The following is a 15,995-nucleotide window of genomic DNA, read 5'->3' as shown; positions in this document are numbered from 1 at the left end:
CAGGGTTGTCTGCTTAGATAATAGTAATTAATAAATGATTTTTCATAAAACACATTATAATTAATAATTAAAGTATTCAGTTCTTATTATCATAGTCTTGGTAACTTGCTTATCTCTTGATTTCCTTGGTGTGATTTCTATTGCATTTCCTAGCTGTAAGAGAAAAGTTCTGCTTCTAATAGCCTCAAAGGATAAAAAAATGCATCCAAAACAAGTATACTTTTATTTCTTTTGCATTTCTAAGAACAACCCAATAAACATAATCTCCATGACTACTGCTCAGGAAAGCTCTGTGTATTCCTTAGGCTATTAATTTGTGAGTCTGTATCTGAATATGAACGGGAAAATGCTTATCTTTAACACCCACCAAAAACAAATTAGGCATTTTACAATATCCCCTTCTGTGTTATCCCAGCATCTCTCCTCTGTCTGATTATGTCTAACCCAGTTGCCATCTGTGGAGACCTCCTACAAAGTTTCCCAGAAGGCAGTGTCATCAGGAAGAATGAGTATGGGATTGGGAATCAGGAGGTCCTCCTTTCTAATCCTGGCTCTTCTACTACTTGCTGTGTGGCCTTGAAAAAAGCCCTTTGTCCTTTCTTTCACAGTTTTTCCATATGAAAAATGGGGATTATACAACTTACATCACAGGGTTATTGTGAGGATTAGTTAATGACTATACAGTGCATTAAACATGTAAAACACTATATAATTGCTAACTATTATTATAAACATGGAGTATAGGGGCTTTCTGAAGCAGAAAGGCTAGCAGTCCCTTTCTTTGCAGCAGTCCCTAGGTAATTAAGGAAAAACAGGTTTCAGAGTAGCAGCCGTGTTAGTCTGTATCCGCAAAAAGAAAAGGAGTACTTGTGGCACCTTAGAGACGGATCCGCTGAAGTGAGCTGTAGCTCATGAAAGCTTATGCTCAAATAAATTGGTTAGTCTCTAAGGTGCCACAAGTACTTCTTTTCTTTTTAAGGAAAAACAGCTGATGAAAGGACTCTGAGTCTGTTATCCTGACTGCCCAGGTGAATTACTCCAGCCTCCCACAGAATTAATTCTCTCTTGCCTCACAGCCAAAGACTTTGACAGTCCTGCGGATAGAGAGTAGAGCAGCACAGAACATTGAGAACTCATATGGATGCATTTTTAAACTCCCAAGTGACAGTTCAACTTGTGACTACAGAGCTGGTTTAATATTTTGTGGGCTTCTTTAGTATTCCCTTGAAAAGGATAATCTTGTCAGGAGTCTGGATCTGAGAGCCTTCTAGGGCTTCTATATTGTGGCTATTTTCTGCAGAATTGGGCCCTTCCAACTGAAAAACAGACAGCATTTTTTAAAACTTCCAAAACCCTTGATTTGGCAGAGATCTTGTGTACTGACTTCAGCCTGGAGCCTATATTTACGGGTGAGTTGTAAACCTCTGAAGAAAATACAGAGATATATTCTTACCTTATCAAAACTGTAGGGAGAAGGTAGAATACCAATTTATTAGCTGCACACCCAGATGCAATCATTTTAAAAAGTAAATGCTGTATAAGAGACATCATTTTATGTTAATGCTAAAAATTGTCAGCATTTATGCCTGAGAAAGGAAAGGCACAAAGTACAAAAATTTGTTATTGCCTATGCATGCTGTTTGATAAAGAAATGCCATGGAATAATTATTTTTCCTGGTCTGAATACTTAAAATAACAGTCTCTATTTCACTTCAAAACTTTGCTGTATGAATTTAAAACAAGTGCTTAGTCTTAAAAATATCTGCTACAAACTAAGCTACTTTGAAAAACCACTAATTAAAAGGCATTATTTCAGTAAAGGGTATTCCATAAGAGTATTTAACTAAAACAAACGGGGAAAAATGGTTACTCACAGTCTTATAACTGTTGTTCTTCTAGATGTGTTGCTCATATCCATTCCAATTAGGTGTGTGCGCACCACGTGCACAACTGTGGGAAAGTTTTTCCCCTAGCAACACCCTCAGGTTGGCTGTGGAGCCCCCTGGAGTGGCGCCTTCATGGTGCTCAATATATGACCCTGCCAACCCAGCACCTCCTCAGTTCCTTCCTGCCTTCTTGTTACTCCAACAGAGGGGAAGGCAGGTGGGTTTGGAATGGATATGAGCAACACATCTCGAAGAACAACAGTTACGAGAAGGTGAGTAACCGTTTTTTCATCTTTGAGTGATTGCTCATGTCGATTCCAATTAGATGACTCCCAAGCCCTACCTTGGCGGTGGGGTCGAAGTATGGCATCGCTGATTGGAGCACCACTCTGCTGAAAGCTGCATCATCTCTGGCATGCTGGATGATGGCATAATGAGAGATGAATGTATGTACCAAGGTCCAAGTTGCTGCCCTGCAGATTTCTTGTATCGGGACCTAGGCCAGGAATGCCGTCGATGAGGCCTGAGCCCTCGTGGAGTGTGCCGTAAGAGCCAGGGCAGGTGTTCTGGCCAGCTCGTAGCACATGTGGATGCATGACATGATCCTGGAAAATATTCTTTGAGATGAGACCGGGAGTCCTTTCATCAGGTCTGCCACCACCACAAACAGCTGGTTCGACTGCCTGAATGGCTTAGTGTGCTCAATGCAGAAGGCTAGCGCCTGCCAAACTTCCAGAGAGTGCAGCCTCTGCTCACGGCATCAGCCTTAGGATAAAAAACAGGGAGGAAAATATCCTGACTAGTGTGTAAGTGTGACACAACCTTAGGAAGAAAGGCCGGGTGAGGTCTGAGTTGCACCTTATCCCTGTAGAAAACCGTATAAGGTGGGTCTGAGGTGAGGGTCTTTAACTCAGACACCCTCCTTGCTGATGTAATGGTGACCAGAAAGTCTACCTTCCACAACGGATAGAGAAGGGAGCAAGTCGCCAGCGGTTTAAATGGGGGCCCCATTAGCCTGGAGAGGACCAGGTTAAGGTCCCACGCAGAGACAGGTTGTCTGAGCTGGGGATGTAGCCATTCCAGACCCTTGAGGAACCAACCAACCATAGGGTTGGCGAAGATGGAGCGTCCAGACGCTCCCGGGTGGAAAACTGAGATAGCAGCAAAGTACATTTATGGAGAACATTGCCGGGTTTTGCTGTTTCAGGCACAGAAGGTACTCTAAGATGAGAGATATAGGTGTCTGAAGAGGGGATGTATGACACTGGTCACACCAACAAGTAAATCTTTTCCACTTTGCCAGATATGTGGCTCTAGTGGATGGCTTCCTGCTGCCGAGTAGGACCCCCCTTACCTGTTCTGAGTACAGAAGCTCCATGGGGTTCAGCCATGAAGCTTCCAAGCCGTGAGGTGGAGGGACTGCAGGTCAGGTGATGAAGACGACCGCAGTCTTGAGTGATCAGGTCGGGGAGGAGAGGAAACATGATCAGGGTGTCCACTGACAGTTCCAAGAGTGTGGTGTACCAATGTTGTTGAGGCCACGCTGGTGCCGCCAGAATTATCTCTGCCCCGTCTCTGTGGACCTTGAGTAGGACCTTGTGCATGAGAGGGAACAGGGGAAAGGCGTACAACAGGTGGCCTCCCTAGGGTAGCAGGAATGCGCAGAACACTGGGCACTTCCTGTTGCATCGAATGACAAACAGGTCGATCAGGGGGAAACCCACATCTTTGGAAGATGAAGTGTATGACATCCAGCTGAATGGACCACTCATGATTGTGGAAGGACCTGCTGAGGTGGTCCGCCAGTGCGTTCTGAACTCCTGGTAGATAGGATGCTTCCAGGTGAATGGAGTGAGCTATGCATGGTTTGTTGAACCTCGGGAGGGAGTCCTGAGGCCTGCAGGCATGAGCTATGCCTCCTGGCAATACCAGAGGACAAGGTGCGCGCCACTGAGTCCGCAGCATCCAGTGAGACTTGTAAAGAGGTCTGTGCTACCACCTTGCCCTCCTCCACTATTGCTCCAAACTCCTCCCTGGACTCTGTTGGCACCAGCTCCTTAAACTTGAGCATCGAGTTCCAGGAGTTGAAGCTGTCTCTATTCAGAATTGCCTGCTGATTGGCAATCCTGAGTTGCAACCACTCAATGGAATACACTTTGCGCCCAAATAAATCTAGGTGCTTTGGCGTCCTTGGACTTAGGCGCTGGGGCTTGTTGTCCCTGCCTCTCCTTTCCATTTACTGCAACCACCACTAATGAGCAAGGCTGCAGGTGAGTGAAGAGGTATTCGTATCCCTTAGATGGGACAAAATACTTCCTCTCCACATGCTTCACGGTGTGAGGGATGAAGGCTGCGGTTTGCCAAATGGTCTTAGCATTGGCCTGTATAGTCTTGATGAGGGGTAGAGCCACCCTCGATGTGCCTTCCAGGGCCAGGATGTTGACCATCATGCCCTCCGACTCCACTGCCTCTTCGGCCTGCAGGACCATATTTCGCGCCGCCCCACAAAGGAGGTCCTGGTGGGCATGGCTGTCCATGGGAGGTAGTCCAGAGACAGAGGAGCCTGCAACCGCCTCATCCAGGGAGGATGATGAGGAGACTAATGAGAGAACAGGGTCCTCCAGAGACTTCCTGTCCCACCTTTCTGTCAGGGCCAACCACACCTGGATCAGGCTCAGGAACTGGCGTTGGTTCCAGGGGAGGTAGTGCAACCGGGTACCTCCTCGGCACCCCTAGGGGTGTGGCGACTGGCTGATGCCTCCGGCACCCATGGTACAGAGGCAGCTGAACGGAGACCTTTGGATTGGGCGCCCTGGGCTTGGTGGTACGCCCATGGGGTCCAAAATGGCCACTGCGCTGGTCCCTGCCACTGTGCAGGCCATGGCCCTGCACCCACCTCAGGCCTTTCACGGCCTGACCAGTGCCCGCCCTGGTCTGAGTATCTAGACCCCGTCTCCCAGTCCAAAAACAGGGCCCAAGACCGCAATGGCCAGGGCGGTGCTGAGCAGAGCTGGAGTGGGGAGCGGTGCAAGGATCTGGAGTGGTGCGGCGATCTGGAACAGTACTGAGACCGGGATCTGTGCGGGGATGCTGACCAGTGCCGGGATGACTGGTACTGGCCGCGGGAGCTGCTGCACAATGGGATCAGGGTGAGGATTGGTGTTGCGATCAGGAGCGCTGGTACCACCTGGAACGGTGCCATGAGTCTGACCAGTGCTGCGAGTCCAACTGGTGCCATGATTGCGAGTAGCGCTGAGACTTCGAGCAGTGCCGGGACTCCGAGCGGTGCTCAGGGACAAAGCATTGCCAGTTTGCCTCAAGACAGTGAGACACCAGTGCGGTACGGGAGGCTTGGCTCGAAGGACCAGCGACCACGATGCCGTCATGGTGATGAGGTCCCTCACAGCCTCAATAGTGTCCAGGGTGGATGGCAATTCCACCTCCTCAATGACCTGGCTCGGGGATTCCAATGGCAACGGACCTGACAGTCCCTCTTGCGGGGCCAAAGTCGACAGTGCCAATTCCAAAGTCTTTGGCCCTGGGTGCTCCTCTCTGGGATGCGCCCCATTAGCCGGCTCCAAAGGGGTGGGTCTCTGAGTCAGAGATCCACTCCTTCCCTGCTTCTGGTGCCGCTTCTGCATCGGGGAATGGGACTGGTGCTGGGTCGATCCTGACAGTTTTGGCGTTGGGGAGTGGTGGTGCTGCAGTCTCTCCCAGAGTCCTTCCGCAATGCCATTTCTACCTCTGCTGCTGGGGCGCTGCTCACCGATGAGTTTGGTGCTGGGTCTTGCCACGCCGATGCAGGTTGCAGTCTAAGAAGCTCCTTGAGGTGAAAATCTTGCTCCTTTTTTGTTCTGGGGCAAAGCCTGCACTTATGCTCTTGGTGTGCAGGTCCAACAAAGAAAATAACAGAATGCCACTAGCCATCACCTTCAGGCCCCAACTAAAACCTCTCCAAAGCATCATCAAGGATCTACAACCTATCCTGAAGGACGACCCATCACTCTCACAGATCTTGGGAGACAGGCCAGTCCTTGCTTACAGACAGCCCCCTAGCCTGAAGCAAATACTCACCAGCAACCACACACCACACAACAAAAACACGAACCCAGGAACTATCCTTGCAACAAAGCCCGTTGCCAACTGTGTCCACATATCTATGCAGGGGACACCATCACAGGGCCTAATCACATCAGCCACACTATCATGTGCCAGCAATGCCCTTCTGCCACGTACTTTGACCAAACTGGACAGTCTCTATGTAAAAGAATAAATGGACACAAATCAGACATCAAGAATTGTAACATTCAAAAACCAGTCGGAGAACACTTCAATCTCTTTGGTCACTCGATTACAGATCTAAAAGTGGCTATTCTTCAACAAAAAAACTTCCAAAACAGACTCCAACGAGAGACTGCTGAATTGGAATTATTTGCAAACTGGATACAATTAACTTAGGCTTGAATAAAGACTGGGAGTGGATGGGTCATTACACAAAGTAAAATTATTTCCCCATGTTTATTCCTCTCCCCCCCCCCCCGCCACACTATTCCTCACACGTTCTTGTCAACTGCTGGAAATGGCCCACCTTTATTATCACTAGAAAAGGTTTCCTCCCCACCCCCGCTCTCCTGCTAGTAATAGCTCACCTTACCTGATTACTCTCATTACAGTGTGTATGGTAACACCCTTTGTTTCATGTTCTCTATGTATATAAATCTCCCCACTGTATTTTCCACTGAATGCATCCGATGAAGTGAGCTGTAGCTTACGAAAGCTTATGCTCAAATAAATTTGTTAGTCTCTATCGTGCCACAAGTCCTCCTTTTCTTTTTGTGAATAGAGACTAACACGGCTGATACTCTGAAACCTGTCATAATCTTTTAATTATTCAGGACATTAATATCCACACTGGCTCTTTTGCCATAGAGATCATGATGCCATACTCTAGAATAAAATATATTTAGTCTCATTCACATCAAAAAGTAATGATAGATAACTCACAATTTTGTAATAAATGTACAGCTTTGCAAGATATAATTTTTTAAACCTATAATACATAACTTTTCTTTGATTGAAAGGTTTTTAACACTAATTAAGCTTTATTTCTCTAACCAGCTTCTTTCTAACTTGGTACTTCTGACATCCCAATTTCTCACGTATTTCCCTTTATGAAGTACTAATGCATTTGGCCTGGGGAAGCTATTGGTTTTCAAAGACAACCTGTGTTGCAACTCAAATTCTACTTGGGGTTTTTGAAGTAAAAGGTAAACCATAACATATATAGTTAAAATTTGACCTTGTCCATTAGAGAAAATATTCCAATATTTGGAATACCACAATCTCTACCAATACCTGAATGCATGTTCACTTTTGGATCAAGTTATGTGAAATCTCATTAAATATTTTAAGTTAATGGTCTAAATAGTGTCACAAAACACAGCCCAGAATAAGAGGCAATGCATTCCTGTGCTGCCCCGGGAGCATCCTAGGGAAGGAAATGTGGTCCAGGGGCCACAGCTATCTCCCTGCTCTTCCTTGTCTACAGGAGTTGTAATTTGCTGCTGGCCTATCCAGCACAAACTCAGGCTCACCGGCCAGTGCTTTGGGAGGTAAATCCCAAAATTCCAGGTTTCAGAGTAGCAGCCGTGTTAGTCTGTATCTGCAAAAAGAAAAGGAGTACTTGTGGCACCTTAGAGACTAACACATTTATTTGAGCATAAGCTTTCATGAGCGATGAAGTGAGCTGTAGCTCATGAAAGCTTATGCTCAAATAAATGTGTTAATCTCTAAGGTGCCACAAGTACTCCTTTTCTTTTTCCAAAAAATCCACTCATTTCCTGATGACCTGCTTTGGTGGAGAAGTAGCAAGTGAGCAGCACCCAATCAACCCTGCAGACTTGGAATTAAGCCTGGGTAATCTGCCCAGAGCTGTTAGGTTATTTCTTCTTCCGCTTTATACCGCTACATAAGCGCATAGGCCAAGGTGTAATATAACCCAATGTGTCATGACTAGAGCTGGTTGGAAAATTGGCCTTCTCCCTCGCCCCATGGAAAATTTTGATTTTTCAGTGAAAATTTTAATACTGAAAAATTTTAGCTGAAAACCTAAGTATTTAGATTCAGAAATGCTGCCCTAGTGCCTCATGGGTGTTATAGCCCAGGTGCCTCATGCTCCCATTCTCCTCTGTAGGCTGGGTTCACTGGTCAGACTACATCTCTGGGTGCATCATGGTCTCCCCTCTTGAAGAGGAGACATCATGTATCATGGAAGTCCCTGACCAGAGTGCATCATGGGAGATGTAGTCTGGCCAGGGAGTTTTGGTCCAATGGGAACATGGGGCCAATCAACTCCCACGGAACACTGTGGCAGCATATCCAAATCAAAATGTTTCAGGTTTTGGCTGAAATGCTTTGGTCCTTTGAGCGTTTGGTTTTTCAATGGAAAAATATAAAAAAATTCCACAGAAAACAGATATTTTTGCAAAAACTTTTGTTTAACTGAAAACCCAATTTTTGTCAATAGACTTGTGAAGTTATTTTCAGATTTTTAAAGGTCTAATGAACAGAACACCATTACTTTCACTTTCTAATTTATAACACTTGCCAACATAACTGTAACCTGCTTTATTCTAAACCCTGTAACAATTACTTACTAAACTATATGCCAGGTTTCAGAGTAACAGCTGCATTAGTCTGCATTTGCAAAAAGAAAAGGAGTACTTGTGGCAACTTAGAGACTAACCAATTTATTTGAGCATAAGCTTTCATGAGCTACAGCTCACTTCTGTAACTCACGAAAGCTTATGCTCAAACTATATGCATCATCCAACCTCACTGTTGCTTTCAAATAAAAAGTAAAATAATATTGATTTAAGTTTTGTGCTTCATGCACCATTTTTAAATGGTTACTGTATCTCATGTTGCAAATGGTTTGAGGTTTGTCACCACTCCATTCATGGCTTCTTCTGCAGTTTGTGGAGAAGAGTATAGAGATTGCCAGAATAACTGCTCCAGGCCTCTGGCTGCATTCCCATTTCAATCAAATTAGCAGCTGTTCCTCTTGATTGTTTTACCCCGAGATGAGTTGTTGAATTATCCTGTTTCTAATTTCCCATTCCAATAAAAAAGAGAGACGAGAGAGAGAGAACAGTATAATTTAAAAGACTCTCCTGTTGCTCCATAATTGTAATCATAGTTGATATGGCACATTTCAATTTGGTTTCAGGCATGGTCACTGAATGGCTATGGCTCCTGGAAAAGATTACAATAATTTTGTTGATTCTGGGGCCTTTTTAATATTTTAGGCTAGGTTCTGCAAGCCTTGCTCATATAAATTAGCAATGAAACTACTCATCTGAGTAAACACTACTCAGCTCAAGTAAGGTTACAGAATTTGGCACTTATTTTGTTACATTTATTGGTTGCATTTATCTAATGTCTAGTTGTAGACATTAGATTGATTGAAACACAAAGTCCTTGCTTGGTTTAATTCTAATTTGAACACCTACAGTTTATTATTTATTTCCTTGCACATGATTATAACATATAAAGATTTCTCACACTATATTCAGGCCCCTATTATTTTACAGGTGTTCTGCAAATGATTTCACTGGCTTCCCTTTTTGAAAAAGTGCTCACTGAATGATCATTAATCTGTTGACAACTTTCAGGCCCACTTTGCCTTGCAAGCAAATTCCATTTAGTACATTAGATTTGCAGATTGGAAGTAACAAGGACAAATTCTCTGCTACCGCAAGACAATTTACCTCATTAGAATTACACAATCAGATAATTTAGCCCATATTTTTTGTTTTAACTCAGTACTCTATTCAGAAGTTAGATAACAGAAGCAGCAGAATTCAGGCATGTTGCCACTATTCTTGATTATAGGCAGAGCTGGCAACACTGCCTATTGTTAAGGTTGCCTGACATTTTCCATTATAAGACCCTGTTTTCAGTTGCTTATGCTTTCCCATGCTTTAATTGTTTTTGTTGAAATTTTCCATGCCTGGTGTCTGCTCCATGCTGAATTGTTTTGAAAAATGTTCAAAACAGTTCAGCCATTTCCAAGAACAAGGCTAGGGAAAAATACACTGTTTTGACAACATTAAAAACTGGTGGTGACTTTTTCTTTGAACAGCTCTAGTACCTCTCTGCTTTGGAGCAGGGACTTAAGATTTGGTAGGGGGTGGCCTTTGTGTCAGAGATGTGTCTTTTGCTGTCTGTGTGACAATCTACACAAATCTGGGCAAGTTAAAAGCCTTTGACAAATAACACTTCACACATGCTGAGTAGAGACTTCTTAGATTTTAGCAGGTAAATTCCCCAAAACAGCATCACACTAAGCATGCTTCCAAGTGGTGCAGAGCAGGATTTTCCCTGCAATTGGAGGGCTGCACTGCTGCTGGCTGTGCCAGGCCCAGGTACTTGAACTGAGAACAATGTGCCTCTCTCTCCTTTTAGAGTATGTCTACACTGCAAAAAGAAAGAAGGGTTATCCGTATAAGCGCTTCAAAGATAACCTGAAGAGTAGTCTTCAGTGGACTTGCATCCGTCTCAAAGAACTTGAATAAATGGCTCAGAACAGGACTCACTGACGGTCTCTGACAAGATCAGCATAAAACAGGTTCTAGTGGGATCGGAGAAATCGTCTCCAGGATGCACGTGAAAGCACCACGGAGCTGCATCACAGATACGGACTTCCCATGCCCTCAACTCTGTGCATCAGGGTTCGGACTTCAGAGTCATATGCACAGCTGAAGATGATAATTGCAACAATAGCAGCAATGGACTACCAACACCCCCGCCCCCCCTCCACACACAGTAATTAAAAACCTACAGCTGCTTTATCCTCTGATTTAAGCTCTTCTTTCATGTATTGATTCATGATGCTATCAGCATTTCAGTTCTTAAATCCCATCTATGTATCTGAGCTGTAAATAATACTTCAGTACCATTTTGTGAAGAAGGTTTGAGTGGATGATGATAAAAGATGTTGTGTTGTTGTTATGAATCTAGTTAACCGAAGGACATTCTGAAAAACACTGGAAATTTGCAAACCATCGAAAGAGAATATGACAACAGATGAGTGTGTGTGGGAGAAAGAAGAAAAATAGGTTCTTGAACCTGTAATTGTGACTCCTACACTGTTTCTTTCAATTGTCTGTAGTGATAATGTTCATAATACCTCATCCCAGCAAGGCCCACATATCCTCAGTGTGGGTAAATATTAAGCTTGTTTTCTGTGGCAAACAAAACAGTACAATGTTTATACAAGATTATACAAGATTTAATATGGTATGGTCTGTTGTTTTCCTAGGTCCAGAATGCATGAGGTGGTTTCTGAGAGAAAAACAAGCTGTTCATTTATACTGAAAAAATCCATTATAAGTACATAATAAAAATGAGGTATGCATACATTAGCAATTATGCTTGTATCTGCAGCCTGCTTTCAGTGCACTCTTATTACAAAAGGCAATTAAAACTGCAAAATTTCAGCTAATTCTAAATAGTTTGTAACTGATGCTATTGTGTAACTGATGGATGTAACGGCTATATTATGTAATATTGTGTACTCAGGTCTGTAGCTGAAAGGAGCTCCAGGAACGTACATTCTGCACCCTATTTTTATTCCATGTATAGATAAACCTAACGATAAAAACAATTAATATTCACATCAATAGTCCCAATGACTTCAATGAGACAATTACTGTGCTTAAAGCTAAGCATATACACTTGTGGTAAGAGGACAGGTCTTAATTATGGTACTGAATTAGCTTTCATTTACTCCAACCCTGTGGGCTTGTCTTCACGACCGGGGAGATTGATGCTGCTGCAATTGATGTAGATGGTGTCAATTTCGCAGGTATAGTGAAGACCCACTAAATTGACGGCAGAGCACTCTCTGGTCAACTCCGGCACTCTAGCTCCCCGAGAAGAGTAAGGTAAATCAACAAGAGAGCGTCTCCTATCAACGCAGCGCAGTGAAGACACCTGGGTAAGTCGACCTAAGCAGTAATTTAGGTCAATTTACCCCGGTAGTGAAGACAATAAGAAATTATAATCCAAATAAAAGGTGCACTTTTATATATGAACAAAATACCATTGTATAAAATTGTCCAAACTATGCAGAGTTGGAAAAGCTGCTAGCCCTACTGTTTATTTTCTTCTGAAGCTTAAGGCACTGTTCACTACCAGGTGCAGGTATAATCAACGGTATAATGTAGCATGCCATCTCCTATGGGTGGTGCAGATCTGATGTAATACACAACGTAGAGTATGGGAGATGTGATGATTTGGAGGATCTGTCTGTACCACTTATGAATGCTGCCCCATTTATGTGTACCGATAATGGCTTAGAAGCCTGGAAATACTTCTCTGCCAGACCATAGACAATATCAAATCATCAAGAATTATCATCACCTGAATAGGCCTTACCTGAGAGAACAAAATAGTAACTGCATCCTAAGGGATTCCAGTTCCACAAGCAACACAATGAACATGACAAAGCAGGGTTTTCAAGAGGACTCACAGGGAGAGGATTCTTAGAGAGCCCTATAGGAAGTTAGGGCAGGAGAGGGGAAGGGATAGAACACAGAGGTCACAGAAGGCAAGCTGAGGAAAGAAGTTATGTGTTTCAGAACTCAAGCCATGCACTGCAATGGTTGATCCCTGGATGACCCTAGACCACCCTAACCCTTGCACAAAGAATGCTCTGTAGGGTGAGGAAACTAATATAGGGAAATGTGTGTATGGATCTGTGTATTTGTGATTAAGTAAAGATCAATAAGGGTGTAAGAATTTTGTGCAAAGTATTTTTGTGTTTATGTTACACATGACATGTGGTCCCTTGGAGTGGTAAACAAGAAGGCTCAAACCTTTGGATGGAGTTCTGTGAGAAGGTGTGTATAATGTACTGGAGTTTCTTGGGGGTCAATGCTGGTCCTGGGGGCCTGTGGGGCTCTATTTCTGTGAAGGGGTAACAGAATGAGGATCAATGCCCAGGAAATGATCCAGAAAGACCAAAGGAGGAAATAATGCTGCAACCTACTGAGATCTAAGGTATTTTCAAGCACACGAGGATTCAGTGTCTGGGGATTCAGCAATCTGGTGAGTGGCCAAGAGGGGGTGCTAGACTTGGTCTGTGACAGAAGGATCTCAAGGATTTCCATTTATGTGTCACAACTAAGTATTACCCCATAATACTTACTTTAGATTAAAAGTGTCAATCTCGGATATGTATCAATGTATTAGGTCCTGTATTAAATTTTTTGCATTGCTGGTGCTGTCTGCACCCATTGCTACTAACATTTGAAAGCAATTATGAAGGCCTTTTGAAGGAAATCTGCATAAAGTCAAATAGACTGTACATATATTTTAGAGTGATTGTGGAAAAAATTGTAACATTTTTTCTAAAAATAGAAAAACTGCACCTTTTCAAAAAGAGATTGCTGGCATAAATTTTAGCTTCTTGTATACAACAGTAATGATCAATGTCCATCTATAGTGCAGTACCACTTTACTCTGCCACCAGAGTTGCGGAGTGCAGGAAGATAATTCCACACTCTTCATTTTGGGAAACAAAAAGCTGATTATTATTACAGATCATTTTTCCATTATATGAAGGAAGTGTAATTCAATCAATCAGTGACATATTGTTAAAACAGCATAATTATTATTCTGTTAACCCAAGTAAAGTAGCCACAAAACAGGCAATAATACAAAAGTAGCAATGAAGATTTTTTAAATTCATCAAACCACTTTGTACCCCAAAGATAGTACAATATTTGACAAAATGGAGGAGGGTCTGGGTTTTTGTTCAGTGGCTCTATATAATATATAAAAGGATTATACCCCCATGTACATTTACCTCCCCTCATAAGAATGTAAATTGCATTAGTGTCAATGGGTTATGTCTGTCTTTGCAGAGAGTTATCCTGCATGTCCCCTTACTTAATCATTTCCAGGCTGGTTGATCCTGCCAGTAGCATACATTTTTCTCAAAGATTAAGCCATGCATGTCTAAGTACACATGGCCTATACAGTGAAACTGCAAATGGCTCATTAAATCAGTTATGGTTCCTTTGGTTGCTTCAACCCTTACTTGGATAACTGTGGTAATTCTAGAGCTAATACATGCCGATGAGTGCTGACCTCCAGGGATGCATACATTTATCAGACCAAAACCAACCCAGGCTCGCCTGGCTGCTTTGGTGACTCTAGATAACCTTGGGCCGATCACACGCCCTCGTGGCCTCTAAGATGTATTCAAATGTCTGCCCTATCAACTTTCGATGGTACTTCCTGTGCCTACCATGGTGCTCACGGGTAATGGGGAATCAGGGTTTGATTCCGGAGAAGGAGCCTGAGAAACGGATACCATATCCAAGCAAGGCAGCAGGTGCGCAAATTACCCACTCCCGACCTGGGGAGGTAGTGACGAAAAATGACAATACAAGACTCTTTCGAGGCCCTGTAAGTGGAATGAGCACACTTTAAATCCTTTAACAAGGATCCATTGGAGGGCAAGTCTGGTGCCAGCAGCTGAGGTAATTCCAACTACAATAGCGTATATTAAAGTTGTTGCAGTTAAAAAGCTCGTAGTTGGATCTTGGGATTGAGCTGGCCGTCCGCCGCGAGGCGAGCTACCGCCTGTCCCAGCCCCTGCCTCTTGGCGCTCCCTTAATGCTCTTAACTGAGTGTCCTGGGGGTGCAAAGCGTTTACTTTGAAAAAATTAGTGTGTTCAAAACAGGCTGGTCGAAGACGACCTAAAGAAGAGCTTTATGTAAGCTCGAAACCTTGTTTCTCACCAACAACACAAGTTGGTCCAACAAAAGATATTACCTCTCCCACCTTGACTTACTAATTCTGTTTAGCATATCTGACCATCATGCAATATTGGAATGTTGTAGCCACATCAGTTCCAGGATATTAGAGAGAGTAAGCCTAAAAGCTTCTCTCACCAACAGAAGTTGGTCCAATAAAATATATTACCTCACCCTCTTTGTCCATTGTACAATATGCAGTCTGGGCAACTATACACATGCCTTACTGAATCATTTAGCAAGAGGTGTCCAAAAACAAACTGAAGATAAAGAGAGGAAGAACACAGATGGTATTTTGCTTCCACATAATTGCAAGATATTCATTTTATGCAATTCTTATTATGTACTAATCAAACTGTTATGGAAACCAACTACTGTACCATCCATGAGTGTCATATCCCCTTAATAAAAAGGAATATTAAAACATAAGGCATACAAAATATATCGATACAGGGACAGATAAATTCCCCAGGGCACAAGCTGTGGCTGCACAACATAACACCCACAGAAGTGGCTCTGCTCATGAGGGGATTCAGGAGGTTGAGCAACCATAGTCACCACTTTAGGAGGGCAGCTTTAAAGCTCTGGCCTCAACTGTATAGGAGCACCCATGCCTGTCAAATGGCCTTCAATTTGAGGGCTATCACCCATTTTAGTCCTACAGTTACCAATGTTCTACACAAACTTAGTCTCCCCCCTCACTTTTATAATTTCTCTTTGCATCAGAAATAGGAAGCCTGCCTTAGGCTCACCCCCCGCCCCCCTGCTGACCGGGAGCCATCCGAGGTAAGCCCACACCCCAACCTCACACCCCCAATCCCCATCCCAGCCCTGAGCCCCCCCAAGCACAGAGCCCCTTCCTGCACCCCAAATCCCTGACCCCACTCCAGAGCCTGCACCCCCAAGCCCAGAACCCTGACCCCCTCCTGCACCCCAACCCCCTGCCCTAGCCTTGAGCCCCCCCCAAACTGAAGCCCCCTTCTACACCTCAAACCCCTCACCCCTGCATCCCAACCCTCTGCCCCAGTCCTGAGCCCCTCCCACACTGCAAACCCCTCATCTCCAGCTCTGTTGAGTCGCGGTCATCGACAATTTTCTTCAACTGGGTCGCCAGAAAAAAAGTTTGAAAACCACTGGTATAGAGAACAGGCGCTATACCTATAGCCACATGCCACAGTGAAAGACTCTGGCAAGCAGGGAGGCAGCGGAGCACTACACTGCGTCAAATAGCAGTGGAGACATGGAAGGCACTGCTTGGGCATGTAGAGAGGATGTAGGATA

The 15,995-nt window shown here is 44.0% G+C and overlaps 1 protein-coding gene across 1 annotated transcript in view; it reads right to left on the bottom strand.

Annotated features, from left to right (window-relative positions):
• KCNQ5 (potassium voltage-gated channel subfamily Q member 5) overlaps positions 1-15,995 on the bottom strand; it is a 531,067-nt gene that overhangs the window by 356,785 nt on the left and 158,287 nt on the right. The window lies entirely within an intron of this gene.

Source organism: Lepidochelys kempii, chromosome 3 (assembly GCF_965140265.1).
Source record: "Lepidochelys kempii isolate rLepKem1 chromosome 3, rLepKem1.hap2, whole genome shotgun sequence".
Classification (NCBI taxonomy): domain Eukaryota; kingdom Metazoa; phylum Chordata; order Testudines; family Cheloniidae; genus Lepidochelys; species Lepidochelys kempii.
This window is presented reverse-complemented; position numbering and strand designations above follow the sequence as displayed.